Source organism: Callospermophilus lateralis, chromosome 14, assembly GCF_048772815.1.
Source record: "Callospermophilus lateralis isolate mCalLat2 chromosome 14, mCalLat2.hap1, whole genome shotgun sequence".
NCBI classification, from domain to species: domain Eukaryota; kingdom Metazoa; phylum Chordata; class Mammalia; order Rodentia; family Sciuridae; genus Callospermophilus; species Callospermophilus lateralis.
In genome coordinates this window covers 56199292-56215915 of record NC_135318.1, presented here as the reverse complement: position 1 = coordinate 56215915, position 16624 = coordinate 56199292, and the positions used below count along the sequence as shown (strand labels likewise).

Here is a 16624-nt window from a genome sequence, read left to right as displayed (position 1 = left end):
ATATTGATTGTGTCCACTACAACTAAAAAATATTTAAAAAAAGATCCTAATCTTGACTTGGCTTGTGCTCAAATAGAGTGCCTTAAAGCTTAAATCATTATTTAAGTGGAAATCATTTCACAGAATTTAACAGCCAAATCCTGCTTTTCCATTCTTTCACCTTGTGCTATCAGTGTTCTGGGTACAGTGGGTACATTGGGTATCTGAGAAATGCAGGCAAAACAATGGACTCTGGTTAAGCAAACAACATATTTCTCAGTGTCTATGCACAAAGAATTCGCGATAGTATTTGCGTAATAAAACACTTGCTGACCTTGCTACTTATTAATGAACAACATTTTATTATTATTTTTTTCTTTCAGTAACAACCTGTTAAGAGTTTGATCAAGAAATCAGAATTCTCTGAGGGAATTTTCAGTAGGAAAGAAATTTTAAGGGAGATGTATTAGAGTTCTGTAGAGGAACAGAATCAACAGGAAGTATAATTATAAAAAGGGGATTTGTTAGGTTGGCTGGATAGTCCACAATGGTTGGCTGCAGACTGGAGAGCTGGAAGAACCAGTAATTGCACAGTCCAAGAGGCTGAAGCCTTAGAATGAGAAGGATCAATGGTTCTACCCTAGTCTGAGACCAAAGGCTTCTGGAAACACCCTGGAGAATCACTGGCAGGGTCTGCTTTTGAAGACTGAAGAAGTGAGAGTCTGATATCCTCAGATGATCACAGCAGCAATCAAGAACCTGTTCAAGAAGAATAGAACTTCCATCTGCTGCTGCTTCCTTGTTCTTCCAACTTTTATTCCATCCATGCTATTATCTTTGTTGGGCAATGCTGCTTAGGGAGGGTCTTCATTTCAGTTGGCTATCCCACATGACAGTAATTCCTTGACATACCCAGAAGCCTCTTAAATCATTGGCATCTCTTAATCCAATCAACTTGACAATTCAAATTAACCATTACATTGGTCTTCTGTGACCATTAGAAAGCTTGAGGAAATGCAGATCAGGAAGACCAGTATGAAATCTGCCACTGTAGGGATTATAGGAAGCTGCCTGCCATGGGTGATATTGGCTCCTGCAGCACCAAGTGTGAGTGGTTTTCAGAAAAGTGCCTGGAAACGACTGACAAATCCCACATTTAGCTGTCTGATGCCCATTAGCCTGATTGCAATTACCACTGGAGAATACTTTACCTTTCTTTACTTTCTGAATTGTGTACAAATGCCTCTTATTGGTGAAATCCAATTGGATTTATGTGGACAAGTATGGAGTATAAGAATGAGAACAGTATAGAATCTTCAGCAGATATTGTTGAGCATGGTTCATCCTTCAGAATACTCAGTATCTATACTTACACTTGTATCCATGTTAAGTTTCCAAAGAAGAACAAAGACTGTCATGATTCTTCCTCACACCTACTTCCCTGTTGTAGACAACACCTACCTTCTTCCCAAGAGGGCATAAATTTTACAAGTTTCCTATTCATCTCTATGATATTACCCTTGCTTGATCACAATGTTCCTTGTTATAAAAGTCTTATAATGTTAGATGGAATAACTGGAAGATAAAAGAGGGGGAAAGTTGTGTGTGTGTACATATATTAACTTTAATATATATATACATATATAATAAGGAAAGACATTAGTACTAAGTCTCTAGTTATTCAAGTGTGCATAGTTTATATAAATATATATATGAACAACTGGGTGTGGTGATGCATGCCTGTAATCCCAGTGGCTTGGTATGCTGAGGTAGGAGGATTGCAAGTTCAAAGCCAGCCTTGACAACTCGGCAAGGTCCTGAGCAACTTAGGGAGACCCTGTCTCAAAAATACAAAATGAAAAGGGCTGGGGATGTGACTCAGTGGTAAAGCACCTCTGGAATCATCCCTAGTACTAAATAGTAAAAAAATACATGAACATACATACAAATAAATACATTGCATATGCATGTATACATTTTCTCTTTTCATCACCCATTTCATGTTGTTTACCATCACCCTGCAACTAGCTGACTTGTGATTTTTCTTGCCAGAACTTTTTACAAAATCTTTCCTTTTCAGTAAGGTTGACAAATCTCCTTTATCCATTTTTATGCATAAAAGCACATATATGTGGGAAAGTGGAACAGAAATGTCTGGCAGTATGCTAGACTAACTTGAGAAACTTATTAGCTCAGGAAACAATGATGGATAAACATGGGGGGGTGGTCTTAAATTATATAGGGGATTTGTCAAAAAAGGAATTCTCAGGACTGGAGTTGTAGCTTAGTGGTAGAGCACTTCCTAGCACATGTGAGGCCCTGGGTTTGATCTTCAGCATCACATATAAAGAAAGGTATCCATCTACAACTAAAAAAAAAAAAAAAATTATTTTTATTGGTGTTCAAAACATTACAAAGCTCTTGACATATTTCATACATTTGGTTCAAGTGGCTTATGAACTCCCATTTTTACCCCAAATACAGATTGCAGAATCACATTGGTTACACATCCACGTTTTTACATTTGCCATACTAGTGACTGTTGTATTCTGCTACCTTTCCTATCCTCTACTATCCCCTCTCCCCTCCCCTCCCATCTTCTCTCTTTACCTAATCTACTGTAATTCATTTCTCTCCCTTGATTTTTTTTCCCTTTCCCCTCACATCCTCTTATATATAATTTTGTATAACAATGAGGGTCACCTTCCATTTCCATGCAATTTCCCTTCTCTCTCCCTTTTCCTCCCACCTCTCATCCCTGCTTAATGTTAATCTTTTTCTCATGCTCTTCCTCCCTGCTCTGTTTATAGTTGCTCTCCTTATATCAAAGAAGATATTTGGCATTTGTTTTTTAGGGATTGGCTAGCTTCACTTAGCATAATCTGCCCTAATGCCATCCATTTCCCTGCAAATTCCATGATTTTGTTATTTTTTTAGTGCTAATACTCCATTGTGTATAAATGCCACATTTTTTTAATCCATTCATCTATTGAAGGGCATCTAAGTTGGTTCCACAGTCTAGCTATTGTGAATTGTGCTGCTATGAACTTAGATGTAGCAGTATCTCTATAGTATGCTCTTTTAAGGACTTCAGGGAATAGTCCGAGAAGGGCAATAGCTGGGTCAAATGGTGGTTTCATTCCCAGCTTTCCCAGGAATCTCCATACTGCTTTCCAAATTGGCCGCACCAATTTGCAGTCCCACCAGCAATGAACAAGTGTACCCTTTTCCCCACATCCTTGCCAGCATTTGTTGTTGTTTGACTTCATAATGGCTGCCAATCTTACTGGAGTGAGATGGTATCTTAGGGTGTTTTGATTTGCATTTCTCTGACTGCTAGAGATGGTGAGCATTTTTTCATGTACTTGTTGATTGATTGTATGTCCTCCTCTGAGAAGTGTCTGTTCAGGTCCTTGGCCCATTTGTTGATTGGGTTATTTGTTTTCTTGGCTTATTGCTTAATTTTTTGAGTTCTTTGTATACTCTGGATATTAGGGCTCTATCTGAAGTGTGAGGAGTAAAGATTTGTTCCCAGGATGTAGGCTCCCTATTTACCTCTCTTATTGTTTCTCTTGCTGAGAAAAAACTTAAAAAAATTTTTTTTTAAGTGAATTCTCAGAAGCAAAAAAAGAAAACACGAGAAAGTAACAAGTACTGAAGCTGATGGCTGCACTTGGAGAGGAGTATCCATCCACGAGTCTCTCCTGGGTGAGATCTGCAGATAGGGTCAGGACTTGATCAAACTCTTAACAAGTATAGTTATTGAAAGAAAAAAATTATAATAATGCTGTTTACAGTACAATTTAGGTCTGCAAGTCAGCTGGACAAAAATGAGTAGCCTGAGCAGAGTAGGTTATAACATTTTTGGTAAACTAGAAAATAAAACACATCAGAGATGGATATAAGGAAAAAGTGCAGGCCTCAATGTTGAGTGAGTGGGAGAAAAGTGTCCCATGAGAAATTCCCTACCACAGCTAGTTACCATGCAGATTTTGTGCAGAAGTCTTACTTGTGTATCCTTAAAAGTCTCAAACTGAGAATTTATTTTACAACAATCCTGAGTTGATAGTGTCCCCATGTTTCTAACAAAAATCAACCCAAAACCTTTCTGGAGGAGTATTCTTTAGACACAAGCATCAAGGCATTCCCACAGGTATTCTAAGAAACAAGTTAATATCCAAAATCATAAGTGTGTCATATGTGAGAGAAGAAATGACAAATAATCTAGTCAAATTTGCAAAGACTGCAAAATTGTGTCAGAAGCAATAAGAGGAATGTATGATAAAAAAATGAAAAGAATGATAAGGCAGATTTCAGGAAGAAGTAAACAATGAAATACAATAATTGCAATTAGAATGGATAAACTGACCCAGTCAAAGAGAGAATTTGTAAACTGAAAGCTAGGCTTGAAGAAATAACCCAGAAAGCAGCATTTACAAATAGATACAGAACATGAAAGAGATCTTTAAAGGAGCCAAAGAAGTAATACCCAGAACCAACAATTAAAAAGCTTATTTCCCATTTGTAATCAGAAAAGAGAACCGTAGGATAGAAAATAACTTATAAAAACAAATTTCAAGAATAATGGTAAAACATGCAATCTGATGAACAATAACTGGTGCTCTCATTAAAGAATCTTCCAAAGGTAAATGTTGAGATGATGGAATATTACAGAAAAGCTTGAGATGCAAGGAATGTGAATGGTAAGCAAGGAAACTTTTAAAATTAAGAGTAAACACAAAGCATTGGAGAGGAATATCCATCCACGAGTCTAAAACAGTAAAATTTTGAGGAGCTATAAAACAATTCGTGTCTAACTACAATGTTAGACAACAATATAACTTGGGAGTGTGTAAGCAGAGTTAATATATTTTAAAGCCCTTTTTATTATGTGGGAAGGAGGGTAATGATGATAACTTTGGACCTTGTGAAGTTAAATATATGTGTTAAAATTTTATAACAATTATAAAGTGATAAGAAAGAATGGAAAGTAGAAAGTAGACTCAAATGTTGGTAATGATAACAATGAATATAGGAAACGCATTGAAAATATACTGAAGAGTTGGATGTGAAGGGATGAGAAAATGTACACCCTGTCATTTTCTCATTCTAGTCAAAACCTAGCTCTTGGGAAGCTGGGAGCTACAGTAATATGATAAGGTTGACTTTAAGTAAAAATATCTTATTTTTTAAAATGTGCAGCTCCTGAGAAGAAGACTTTGGCAGTTCCTCAAAAAGTTTAAGCACAGAATTATTTTGTGGACCAACAATTCCAGTCCTAGATATATACCCACTAATATAAAAAACAGGGACTCAGATACTTGTATACTAATGTGAATAGCATTACTCACGATAGCCAAGAGGTGAAGCAACCCAAGGGCTAATCTCTTGGTTAAGCAAAATATGACATACACATACAATATAACATTATTCAGTCATAAAAAGGAATAGGGCTGGGGATGTGGCTCAAGCGGTAGCGCACTCGCCTGGCATGCGTTTGGCCCTGGTTCGATCCTCAGCACCACATACAAAGATGTTGTGTCTGCCGAAAACTAAAAACTATTCTAATTGAAATTATTATATCATTCCACCAATGTGAAACGCATAGATTAGGCAAATACATAGAGACAGAAAGTAGATTAGAGGTTAGCAAGGGGCTGGAGAGCGGAGAGGTGGGTAGTATTGCTTAATGGGTACAGAGTTTCCATTTGGGATGATAAGAAAATAAATAGTGGTTTTGGCTGCACAACCCTATAAATATAATTAATGCCACTGTACACTTAAAATGGTTATATATTTTACCTTGATAATATTTAAAAATATTATCAGATACAAGATTTAATACATTACCATGTAATGACAAAAATTTCAATTCAACAGATAAGACTTAAATTTTTGACATATAATGGATTACAAGCCTTTTTTCATGTTTTTGACTTCTTTTGTGTGAGATGTCTGAGCAAGTGCTTTTTGAAGTAAGTTTTAAAAATTAGATGATCTTTTGTTTAATTTGTAGGAGTTCTTTACATATTCTGTCTTCCATTTTTTATTATGTGTTTTGCAAATGTGTTCTTTTGAGATTTGTCTTTTCATTCTCTTTTTTGTAATGTATAGAAATTCTGAATTTTATTTTATTATTTTTAAATATTTTGCAAGTGTATAATCCAATTCCTTATTTACTTATTTACTTTTGGTACCAAGGATTGAACCCAGAGGTATCCAACCATTGAGCCACATCCCCACCCTTTTTATTTTTTATTTTGAGACAAGTCTCACATAAGTTGCTTAGTGTTTTGCTAAGTTGCTGAGGCTAATTTTGAACTTGTGATCCTCCTGCCTCAGCCTCCTGAGCCATTAGGATTACAGGTGTGTGCCTCCGCACCTGGCCCAATTTCCTAGTTTTAATATGTCAAATTTATCAGCCTCTTCCTTTCATGACCAGTACTTTTATGTGAATTGTGGTGGTTAATCTTGGTTGTCAATTTGACTGGGTCAAGAAAACCTTGAAAATTGGTAAAACACATAGTTCTGGGTGTGTCTGTGAGTGTGTTTCCAAACATAATTGGTGTGTGGGATAGTGAACTGAGTGAGAAGACCCACCCTGAATGTGGGCAGCACCATCTGCAGCCTGGGGGTCTGGGTGGAAGGAAAAACCCAAAGGGGCCAACTTGCAAGCATGAGCTGACCCTTCTTCTGTGGGTATAATTTTAGTACTTGTTAACCTCAAACTCCAGAGTCCTCAGCCTTTGAAGGCAGGCTCATCTCCATTATATTTATTCCCATGTGTTTGATCCCCGCCCCCCCACACCAACTACTGGGGATGGAACCCAGGGCCTCAAGTGACTCTCCAGGAAGCTTCCAGGCCTTCAGTCTCAGACTGGGGCTGCATTATCAGTCCCTTTTGTTCCAAGGCTTCCAGACCAAGCAGCTACTGGTTTCTCGAGTTCTCTGGCCTGTAGGTAGCCATTGTAGTACTATTTGCTTGATCTTGAAAGTCAATATAGTAAATCGACTTTTATAAATTATAATATATTCTGTTGGTTCTGTTTCCCTGGAGAACCAAATACACTTATTTAATAAATCTTGCTGGGCACAGTGGTGAAAGCCTGTAAACTCAAAGCCAGCCTCAGAAACTTGGCTAGGCCCTAAGCAACTCAGTGAGACACTGTCTCTAAATAAAATATAAAAAAGGGCTGGGGATGTGGTTCAGTGGTTAAGTGCCCCTGGGTTCAATACCTAGTACCAAAAATAAATAAATAAATAAAAAGAAAAAAGAAAAAAATAAAAAGAAAAAAATAAGAAAGAAATCCTTCTTCCTAAATCAAACATATTCTCTTATGGTACCTTCTAAAACTCCTTGGATTTTCAATTTGCCTAGAATTGATTTTAGGTTTGGGGTGAGGTAGGGATTCACTTTAACTTTTTGAAATGCGGATACCCTATTTCCCAGCACTATTTATTTAAAAACCCAGCCTTTCCCAATTTCTCTGCAGTGTCACCTCTCATACCAAGTGTTTACAAGAGCAGATCTATTTCGTTTGACTATTAATCTCTGCACCAATTCAGCACTGTCAGCAATTGTTGTGGTTTAGATGTGAGGTGTCCCCCAAAAGCTCATGTCTGAGACAATGGGAGAAATTTTAGAGAAGAAATGATTGGGCTGTGAAAGCCTTAACCCAATCATTGAATTAATCACCTGGTGGGATATATTGAGTGGTAACTGGAGGCAGATGGTATGTGGTGGGAGGAGGTAGGACATGGGGGTGTGGCTTTGAGGTATATATTTGTATCTGGCAAGTGGAGATCTCTCTCTCTCTGCTTCTTGATCATCACATGAGCTGTTTTCCTCTGCCACATTCTTCTGCCATGGTGTCCTTCTTCACCTCGAGCCCAGAGGAATGGAGCCAACCTTCTATGGACCAAGACCACTGAAACCATGAGCCCTCAAATAAACTTGTCTTCCTTAAAATTGCTCTGTTCAGATCTTTTAGTCACAGAAGGGGAAAAGTTGACTAACAGAAATCATATAACTTTATGGAAAACCCTGATATCTGGCAAGGCAGCTCATTGTTCTTCAAGAATATCTTGATTTTTGAATTTATATAGGAATTTTAGAAACAACTTGTCAAGTTGCACAATTACTGAGATTTTATTGGGATTGTATTAATTTTGTAGATGAATATGGGAATTGACAGTGCTAAACATTGAGTCTTCCAGGCTATGTACATGGTTTGAGTACACCTCTGCTTATTTAATTCTCATTAATGACCATATTTCTTTTTTCTTTTTTTTTTTTTTTTTTGGTACCAGGGATTGAACTCAGGGGTACTTGACCACTGAGCCACATCCCCAGCCCTTTTTTTGAATTTTATTTAGAGATAGAATCTCATTGAGTTGCTTAGTGCCTCGCCATTGCTGAGGTAGGCTTTGAACTCGTGATTCTCCTATCTCAGTCTCCCAAGCCTCTGGGATTACAGGCGTGTGCCATTGCACCCAGCCATTAATAACTATATTTCTATAATTTTAATCCACAAAGGCTATAGTAGACTAAATAATGATGTCCAAAGATATTATGTGTGAATCCCTGTCCCTATAAATGTTACCTTATTTGGAAAAGAGTCTTTGTACATGAGGTAGAATTAAAGATTTTAAGATGAGTATCCTGTTTCATTGTTTAGGGCTTGTATGTGTCATTATAGAGGAGACAGAAAGAGATTGATACAGAAGAAGAAAAGGCTATTTGACTATGAAGGCAGAGATTGGAGACCACAAACCAAAGAATTCCAGCAGCCACCAGAAGTTGAAAAGACAATAAATGAATTTCTTATCGAGCTGATACAGGGATTGGGGACCTGCCATTACCTTGGTTTCTACTCAGTGATACTGATTTCAGACTTCTAGCCTTCAGAACTTTGAAAGAATAAATCTCTTGTTATAAACCACGAAATTTGTGGGAATTTGTTGTAAGAGCCACAGGAAACAATTCAGAAGCTTTGTTCATCTCGTTATATTTATTCCCATGTGTTTGATTCCCCCCACCAACTACTGGGGATGGAACCCAGGGCCTCAAGCATACTTGGAAAGCATGCTTCCATCAAACTACACCCCCAACACAATTTGATATCTTTTGTTATTCTTATAAATGATGTCCCTTAAAAAAAATACATTTTCCAGCTCTTTGTCACTGGTATAAAAAATACAATGAAAAATTTTAACTTGATTTTTTTATTTGCTCCAACTTTACTAATCTTACTAATTCTAATGAGTTTTTCTATGTGCATAATCATATTCCCTGTGAATACTAGCAGATTTGTTTCTTCCCTTCTAATCCTCACACATTAAAAAAATAGTTTTTTGTTAAATATTTTTTTTTAGTTGTAGACAGACACAATACCTTTATTTTATTTTTATGTGGTGTTGAGAATCAAACTCAGTGTCTCACACATGCTAGGCAAGTAAGCGCTCTACCACTGAGCCACAACTCCAGTCCCCCCCCAAAGTTTTTTGGTTTGCTGTGTTTTTAATCTTTTCTTTTTCATGCTTTCTAAGAGTTTATATTTTTTTTTCATTTCTAAATTCTCAATGACTGCATAAGTTCATCAAAAGCTTTTTCTGCATTTATTATTATTATTTTTCTCCTTTAATCTGTTAGTGAATTGAATCACATTGCCTTCCTGAGATAAACTAAATTTAGTCATTTTTAGGCTGTAAATTTCCTTTTATGAGTTGCTTTATGTTTGATATATAATATTGAGCCATTCAATTCAAAATATTTTCTTATTTCCATTATGACTTTTTCTTTGACTCATGGATTACTTAGAAGTGTTTCTTAATTTTTAGGCATATGGTTTTAGTTATTTCTTTGTTACTGAAATTTAGTATGGTCAGAGAATGTGCTCTGGATTATTTTAATCTTTTAAATCTCTTGGATACTTGCTTTCAGTGTGGTATGTGGTCAGTTTTTTCAAGTTTTCTCCGTGTGTTTGAATTTAATATGGGTATTTTGCTGATGCTGCGAATAGTATTCTATATATGCCCATGAGGTCATTTTACAATTGTGTTCTTCAAATCATATATATCGACATTAATGGTTTTTTTTTTTTGTTGTTCTATCAGTTACTGAGAGAGGTGTTTTAATATATTCTGATTCTGGAATTGTTTTTTCTTCTCAGATTACTATTTTATATATTTTCTCTGCTTCATACACTTTAATATTATATTTAGATGCATACACATTTAAAGTTGTTATTGATGCTTTGGAAATTTTTTCTTATAAAGGATCCTTTTAATTCATTACTCATAATTTTTAATTTAAAAAATTAAGAATATAGTCACATCAACTTCCTTCTGTTTAATTGCTTGATACTTATTTTTTTTGAAGTGGATATTTTATCATTTTTCATTATTATCATTAGTATATCATGTTAAATGAAAGTTTACAGAAATTGATAAAATGATACCCAGAAGCTGTTGATTATGAGTAGAACAGTGCATAAAGAAAAATCTGGAAAGAAAATGCTCTAAAAATTTATAGAAAATACACATTGCTAAAGTTGCAAACACTGAAATTATTTTCCACATTTGTAAATTTTGCTGTAGAGCAAATAAAGCCCATGTTTATAGGGACCTAGTACAAGGCAAATGATTGAAAATGAAAATTCCCAAAGAATCTATAATGAGTTTTGAATATTTTTTGAACTATATATATTTGTTTATTCTAATTTGTTATATATGACAGCAGAATACAAATTCAATTTATATTACACATAAAGAGCACAATTTTTCATGTCTCTGATTGTATACAAAGTAGAGTCCCACCATCTGTGTCTTCATACATGTACATAGGGTAATGATGTCCATCTCATTCCACCCTCTTTCCTTCACTTATATACCCTCCCTTCCCCTCCCTCCCATTTGCCCTATCTAAATTTCATCTATTCTTCCCATTATCCCCCCTCCACCATCCCCATTATGAATCAACCTCCTTATATCACAGAAAACATTCAGCATTTGCTTTTTTGGGATTGGCTTACTTCACTTAGCATTATATTCTCCAAATCCATCCATTTACCTGCAAATGCTATGATTTTTTTCCTCTTTTAATGCTGAGTAATAGACCATTGTGTGTGTATATATATATACACCACATTTTCTTTATCCATTCATCTACTGAAGGGCATCTAGATTGGTTCCACAATTTAGCTATTGTGAATTGTGATGCTTTAAACATTGATGTGACTGTGTCCCTGTAGTATGCTTTTAAAAAGCCCTTTGGGTACAAACTGAAGAGTGGGATAGCTGGGTCAAATGGTGGTTCCATTCTAAGTTTTCCAAGGAATATCCATACTGCTTTCCATATTGGTTGCACCAACTTACGGTCCCCTAAGCAATGTATGAGTGTGCCTTTCTTCCCACATTCTCACCAACACTTATTGCTTGTATTTTTAATAGCTACTATTTTGACTGGAGTGAGATGAAATCTTAGAGTAGTTTTGATTTGCATTTCTTTAATTGCTAGCGATGTTGAACATATTTTCATGTATTTGTTGATTGATTGTACATCACTTTTTGCAAAGTGTCTGTTCAGTTCCTTGGCCCATTTATTGATTGGGTAATTTGTTTTTTGGATGTTAAGATTTTTGAGTTCTTTATATATCCTAGAGATTAGTGCTCTATCTGATGTGTGAGAGGTAAAAATTTGCTCCCATTCTGTAGGCTCTCTATTCACCTCACTGATTATCTCTTTGGCTGAAAAGAAGCTTTTTTAAAAATATGAAATGTTTCACAGATTTGTGTGTCATCCTTGTGCAGGGGCCATGTTAATATTCTCTGTATCGTTCCAATTTTAGTATATGTGCTGCTGAAGTGAGCACTATTTTTCATTTTTTCATTTTCAAATTTTGAATCCTTATTTTAGATATAAATTCTTGTAAACAGTATCTTATTGGATTTTTAAAAATGCAATTTAGAAGTGTTTGCCTTTAAATGGAACACAGTCCATTTATATTAAAAATGATTTAGGTTTGTATCTATTATGTTATTGTGTACTTTCTGTTTGATCTGCTAATCCTGTTTCTTTTCCTCTTTTTTTTTTTTACCTCTTTTTGTATTAAATGCTTTTCATCAATCCATTTCCCTTCTATTTGTTTGAATGCTGTGCATTGTTTGTGCTCTTTTCTAGGTCACTGTAGAAATTATAATATTCAGACATGAGGTATCAAAGTCTGAAGTTAATCTATGTGGTTATCCTCCTTCTAGACTATGAAAGGACCTTATAGAATTTAAGCCTCATTTCCCTCTTCCATACTCATGTTAATAAGATATAAATTATATTTATTATTTAACATCACAGAAGTACTGTTTTGAACAATGTTTATTTAGATTTTTTTCCACATTTGTCTTTATTTCTCCTGCTTCTTATACATTTGTTCCTTAATGACAGATTGCTAGAGGCAAACTAGTTTTGCTTGTTCAAGTATGTTTTTATTTTAATGGACTTTAAACTCTAGGTGGCAGTTATTTTCTTTAGCATATTGTCTCTTGGTTCCCACAGCAGCTATTTAAATATCAGACTTTATTTTTTTCAATACTGGGGATTGAACCCAGGGGTGCTCTACCACTGAATTACATTCCCAACCCTTTTTTATTTTGAGACAGGATCTTGCTAAGGCAGGCCTTAAACTTGTGATCCTACTGCTTCAGCCTCCAGAGTTGTTAGGATTACAGGTGTGAACAACCATGCTTGGCTATGCAGAGTTATTTTAAAGTCTCTATTTGACATTTCCAATATCCAGGTTGTCTGTTGTTTCTGTTAACATTTGTTCCTGGTGCCTTGTTTCTTTGTGTGCTTTTTAAATTTTGATGGTGGGTTTTGTGGAAAATTACATAGGGGAATTTTTTGAGACTCATGCTCCTTTCTTTAGAAAGAGTTTGTGTTTGTTTCTGTGAGGAGCCTAAGACTCTTATCAGTCCAGAATTACGTTCTTCATTCATGGCTTGATGAATGGCTTGATACCATTTAGTAATATGAATTTGGGATTAAATCTGCACAACCATAACTCTTAAAGGATTTTATTGGTATCCTGATCTCTGTTGTTTCCCATAACCTTGCAAAAAAAAAAAAAAAAAGGCTACTTTGTCTTTTTTAGTTTCCTTTTAGAACTTGGTGAGGTAACTCTCAAACAGTAATGTGCCAGAAGAATCTGCTAAAAAAGTAAAAATTCCTCTGAATGTGATGATGCATGCCAGTAATCTCAGCTACTTTGGAGGCTAAGATGGGAGGATAGAGAGTTTGAAGCCAACCTGGGCAACACAGTGAGACCCCATCCAAAGGAAAAAAAAAAGTGAAGATTCCCAGTCAAGCTGGGCAAAGTGGTGCATGCCTCTAATTCTAGTGGCTCTAGAGGCTGAGGCAGGAGGATCACAAGTTCAAAGCCAGCCTCAGCAAAAGTGAGGTGCTAAGCAATTCATTGAGACCCTGTCTCTAAATAAAATACAAAATAGGGTTGGGGATGTGGCTCAGTGGTCAAGTACCCCTGAGTTCAATCCCTGGGATATAAAAAAAAAATCATCAGTCAAGCTCATTGGATTAGACTAAGGGGAAGGAAGGGAAGTAGAGGGAATAGGAATAAGGAAGACAGTAGAATGAATCAGACATAACTTTCCTATGTTCACATATGAATACACTACTAGTGAAACTCCACATCATGTACAACTGCAATAATGGGATCCTAATTAGAATAACTTTTATTTCATGTATGTATAATATATCAGAATATACTCTACTGTCATGTATATCTAAAAAGAACAAAAATAAGTTATATGCATGAATGAATATGTTATAATAAAAGTCACTATTCTGAATAATTAGCATGCACTAATAAAATTTAAAAAAAACAGAAAAAAATACTCTGCTGTCATGCATGTCTAAAAAGATCAAAGAAACAAACAAAAAAATTCCCGAGTCAACAAAAGAGATTATGATTCAGATGATGGGGGTGCAGGAATATGCATTTTTAGCAATTACCAAAGAGAAGCTAGCTGTAGGTAACAGAAACATCATCTTCAGATCCCACAGCTTCTTTGGGTCCATTGTACAACCTTAGGCAAGAATATGTAGGAGCCACAATTCTTTGTCTTCCTGGGGTGGGGATGGGGATGTATTCTTTAAAATGCTCAGGAACCATTTATCTCTTTACATGCATGGACCGAAACTGTTCAAGTGTAGTGTTTGAAGCTTCACATGGGAGGAGGGAGTGCCGTGTGCCCCTGCCATATCTGTGTTTCAGTGAAAGAAGTGCAAAAGTACCTTGCTTATGTATGCGCAGCACTTTCAATGAAGTAATGATATAGAAGTTCTGATCTATGTTAAAAAATGTTCAGCGTCTTTCTCCCTACTCCTCAACTGGTGCTAGAACTAAAGAGAGGTATCAGTTTTTACTGGGATGCTGGCTTGAAACACCAGGATAAGTTAACTTGCTTTTCTCCAAAAGTAATATTTTCTTTCTTTCTACCCTCAGTTAAATTGGAAATGTGTGAATTGAAGCCTGAGCTGATATCAAAAAGAGATAATGAATTGGGGCCTTGAAGCTCTTAAACACTTATTACCTGAACGAATATTTATAAATGGACTTTTAGTGTTCTAATATGTGTAACATATGGAAGTTAAAACTCAGAAGATCCAAATGGGAAGTAGATAATTGAGAGAGAAGGCCTTATTCTCTACTAAATGAAAAAAATTAGAAACCTTTAAAAAGAAAGCAAAAATGACAGCAAGCCACATAAGAAAAACTGAGAAATCTGAAATCTGACCCAACTTAATACATAACTTTAATTTGATTTATTGAAGTGTCACAGTATCCCTGCAGGTCTGGTTCTAAGCCAGGCTGTTCCCCTGGTATCTCTAAGAGAACATTTCAGGTCAAAGCTATACTTGATGCTCAGCCATGAATCTCATGCTTTTTACACTTGAAAATAATAAAGTTCTTGATTCCAGTTAATTTCACTTCTTTCTTTTATATTATTAATGCTCCTGTCCTTTTGAAAATTGGAATGTGGAATGCAATGTGGCAAATATTAAGAAGTGGGAAAAGCTGTAGGAAAATAATCTGATGTCAATTTGCTTTTCCCTTGGAGTGGAGCAATCCTTTCCCCCAGTGCTCAGGCCCAGGTCTTCTCAGCTGCCTCAGACGGCCACACAGAGAGGGTGGCTGTCGCTGTTGCTTTCTCTAGTGGTCTCTCTCCTCTCAGGGACAAAGGATCTCCGACTGAGGATAAGTGGGTACAGACTTGACTGAATGAGGCAGCTAGGCTAACGAGAAGGTTCCTTGGGTGAGGGCATAAATGGCTTCCTAAGGGGCAGATGTGACACATTAACCCTTAGTTGCTGACGGGAAGTGCAATCTGAAATCGAGCCAGTACCTGGACTAGCCCTTGAATTCATGGCTGGTTTCTTTGTAGGGCAGGGGCATGTGAGTAAACTGAGATCTCCTAGTGAAAAAGCCAATAAGTTAGGAGGCACCACAGCTTGGTTTGGGATATATTAATTGAATGTGACACAAAGGGTAGAGAGGTGTTCTTCACATACCAAATGCCTCACACTTACCAAATGCCCTGACTGGTAGGGAGAGCTTGGAGATGATGGGGAAAGCTAGTGGACATCTCTTCTGAGCTAGGTCTTGCTGTCACTGGCAGTGGATATAGTAGCCTGCATCTAAGCACACCCCTAAACTACTCAGGAGCACTTCTAGGAGGCTCACAGCTTTTGTGAGCAGGTGGGAGAAAAACCTAGAACGAATGGAATATGAGTTACCATTGCTCATATGTTAATGTTATTTTATTGGTCCTGCAACCTTATGAGGCCTAAGGAAACTTGGGTCACATAAAAAAAGAAAAGCATACTGTAGTTTGGCAAAAACGTGTGTGTGTGTGTGTGTGTGTATGTGTGAAATGAGCTTTCATTTAGAAGCTTTGGCAGAAATTTCTTTTGTTTCCCTGGTACTTTTAAATGATATTTTCTGAGCTTGGAAACCAAGCAGGCAGATCACGGAATTTTGGCTAGAGATGTTTTTTAAAAAAATGTAGGCAGGCAGTGAAAAAGCAGGCAGTAATTTGGCTGTGAGGCCATACTGGGCTGCCGAGTAAACCAAGCAGCGTTACCATGGCGGTGCTTCTAATGTTTATATAAACAAAGTTTTTTTTTCCTGACAAACATACTTCATATTTAATAATCCTCAATCCACAGGGGCCTCTTCTCTCTTTGTGTGTAGCTAGTTCATGCCATTTGGACTTGGGTAGATTTTTTTTTTTTTTAAACTGTGTGTGACTCTTTTCTGGCACCCACAATACTTCAAAATTGAGTGTTAAGTCCCAATATCTTGAAGGGTAGAGTGAGAGGTACTTTAGCGTTGGGAAGGTGATCAACCTACTGTGTGAAAATGCAAAACAGACTTTTCACTAATCCATAGTCTCCTGGACTGGACCACACTGAGCATGTAGAAGGACAGACTTCAGGAGCTGGGTATGGTGTAATCACACTTACTCAGGAGGCTGTGGTAGGAGGATCACAAGTTCAAGGCCAGCCTCAGCAATTTAGTGATACCCTGTTTCAAAATCAACACGGTTGGAGATGTTGTTCAGTGGTAGA

The 16624-nt window shown here is 36.5% G+C and overlaps 1 non-coding gene across 1 annotated transcript; it reads right to left on the bottom strand.

Moving 5' to 3' along the window:
* Positions 1-11745: 11745 nt before the first annotated feature.
* LOC143380880 (U6 spliceosomal RNA) lies at positions 11746-11852 on the bottom strand. Its single transcript, XR_013088749.2, has one exon. It is a non-coding gene; the product is annotated as a U6 spliceosomal RNA (small nuclear RNA).
* Between the last annotated feature and the right edge of the window lie 4772 nt (positions 11853-16624).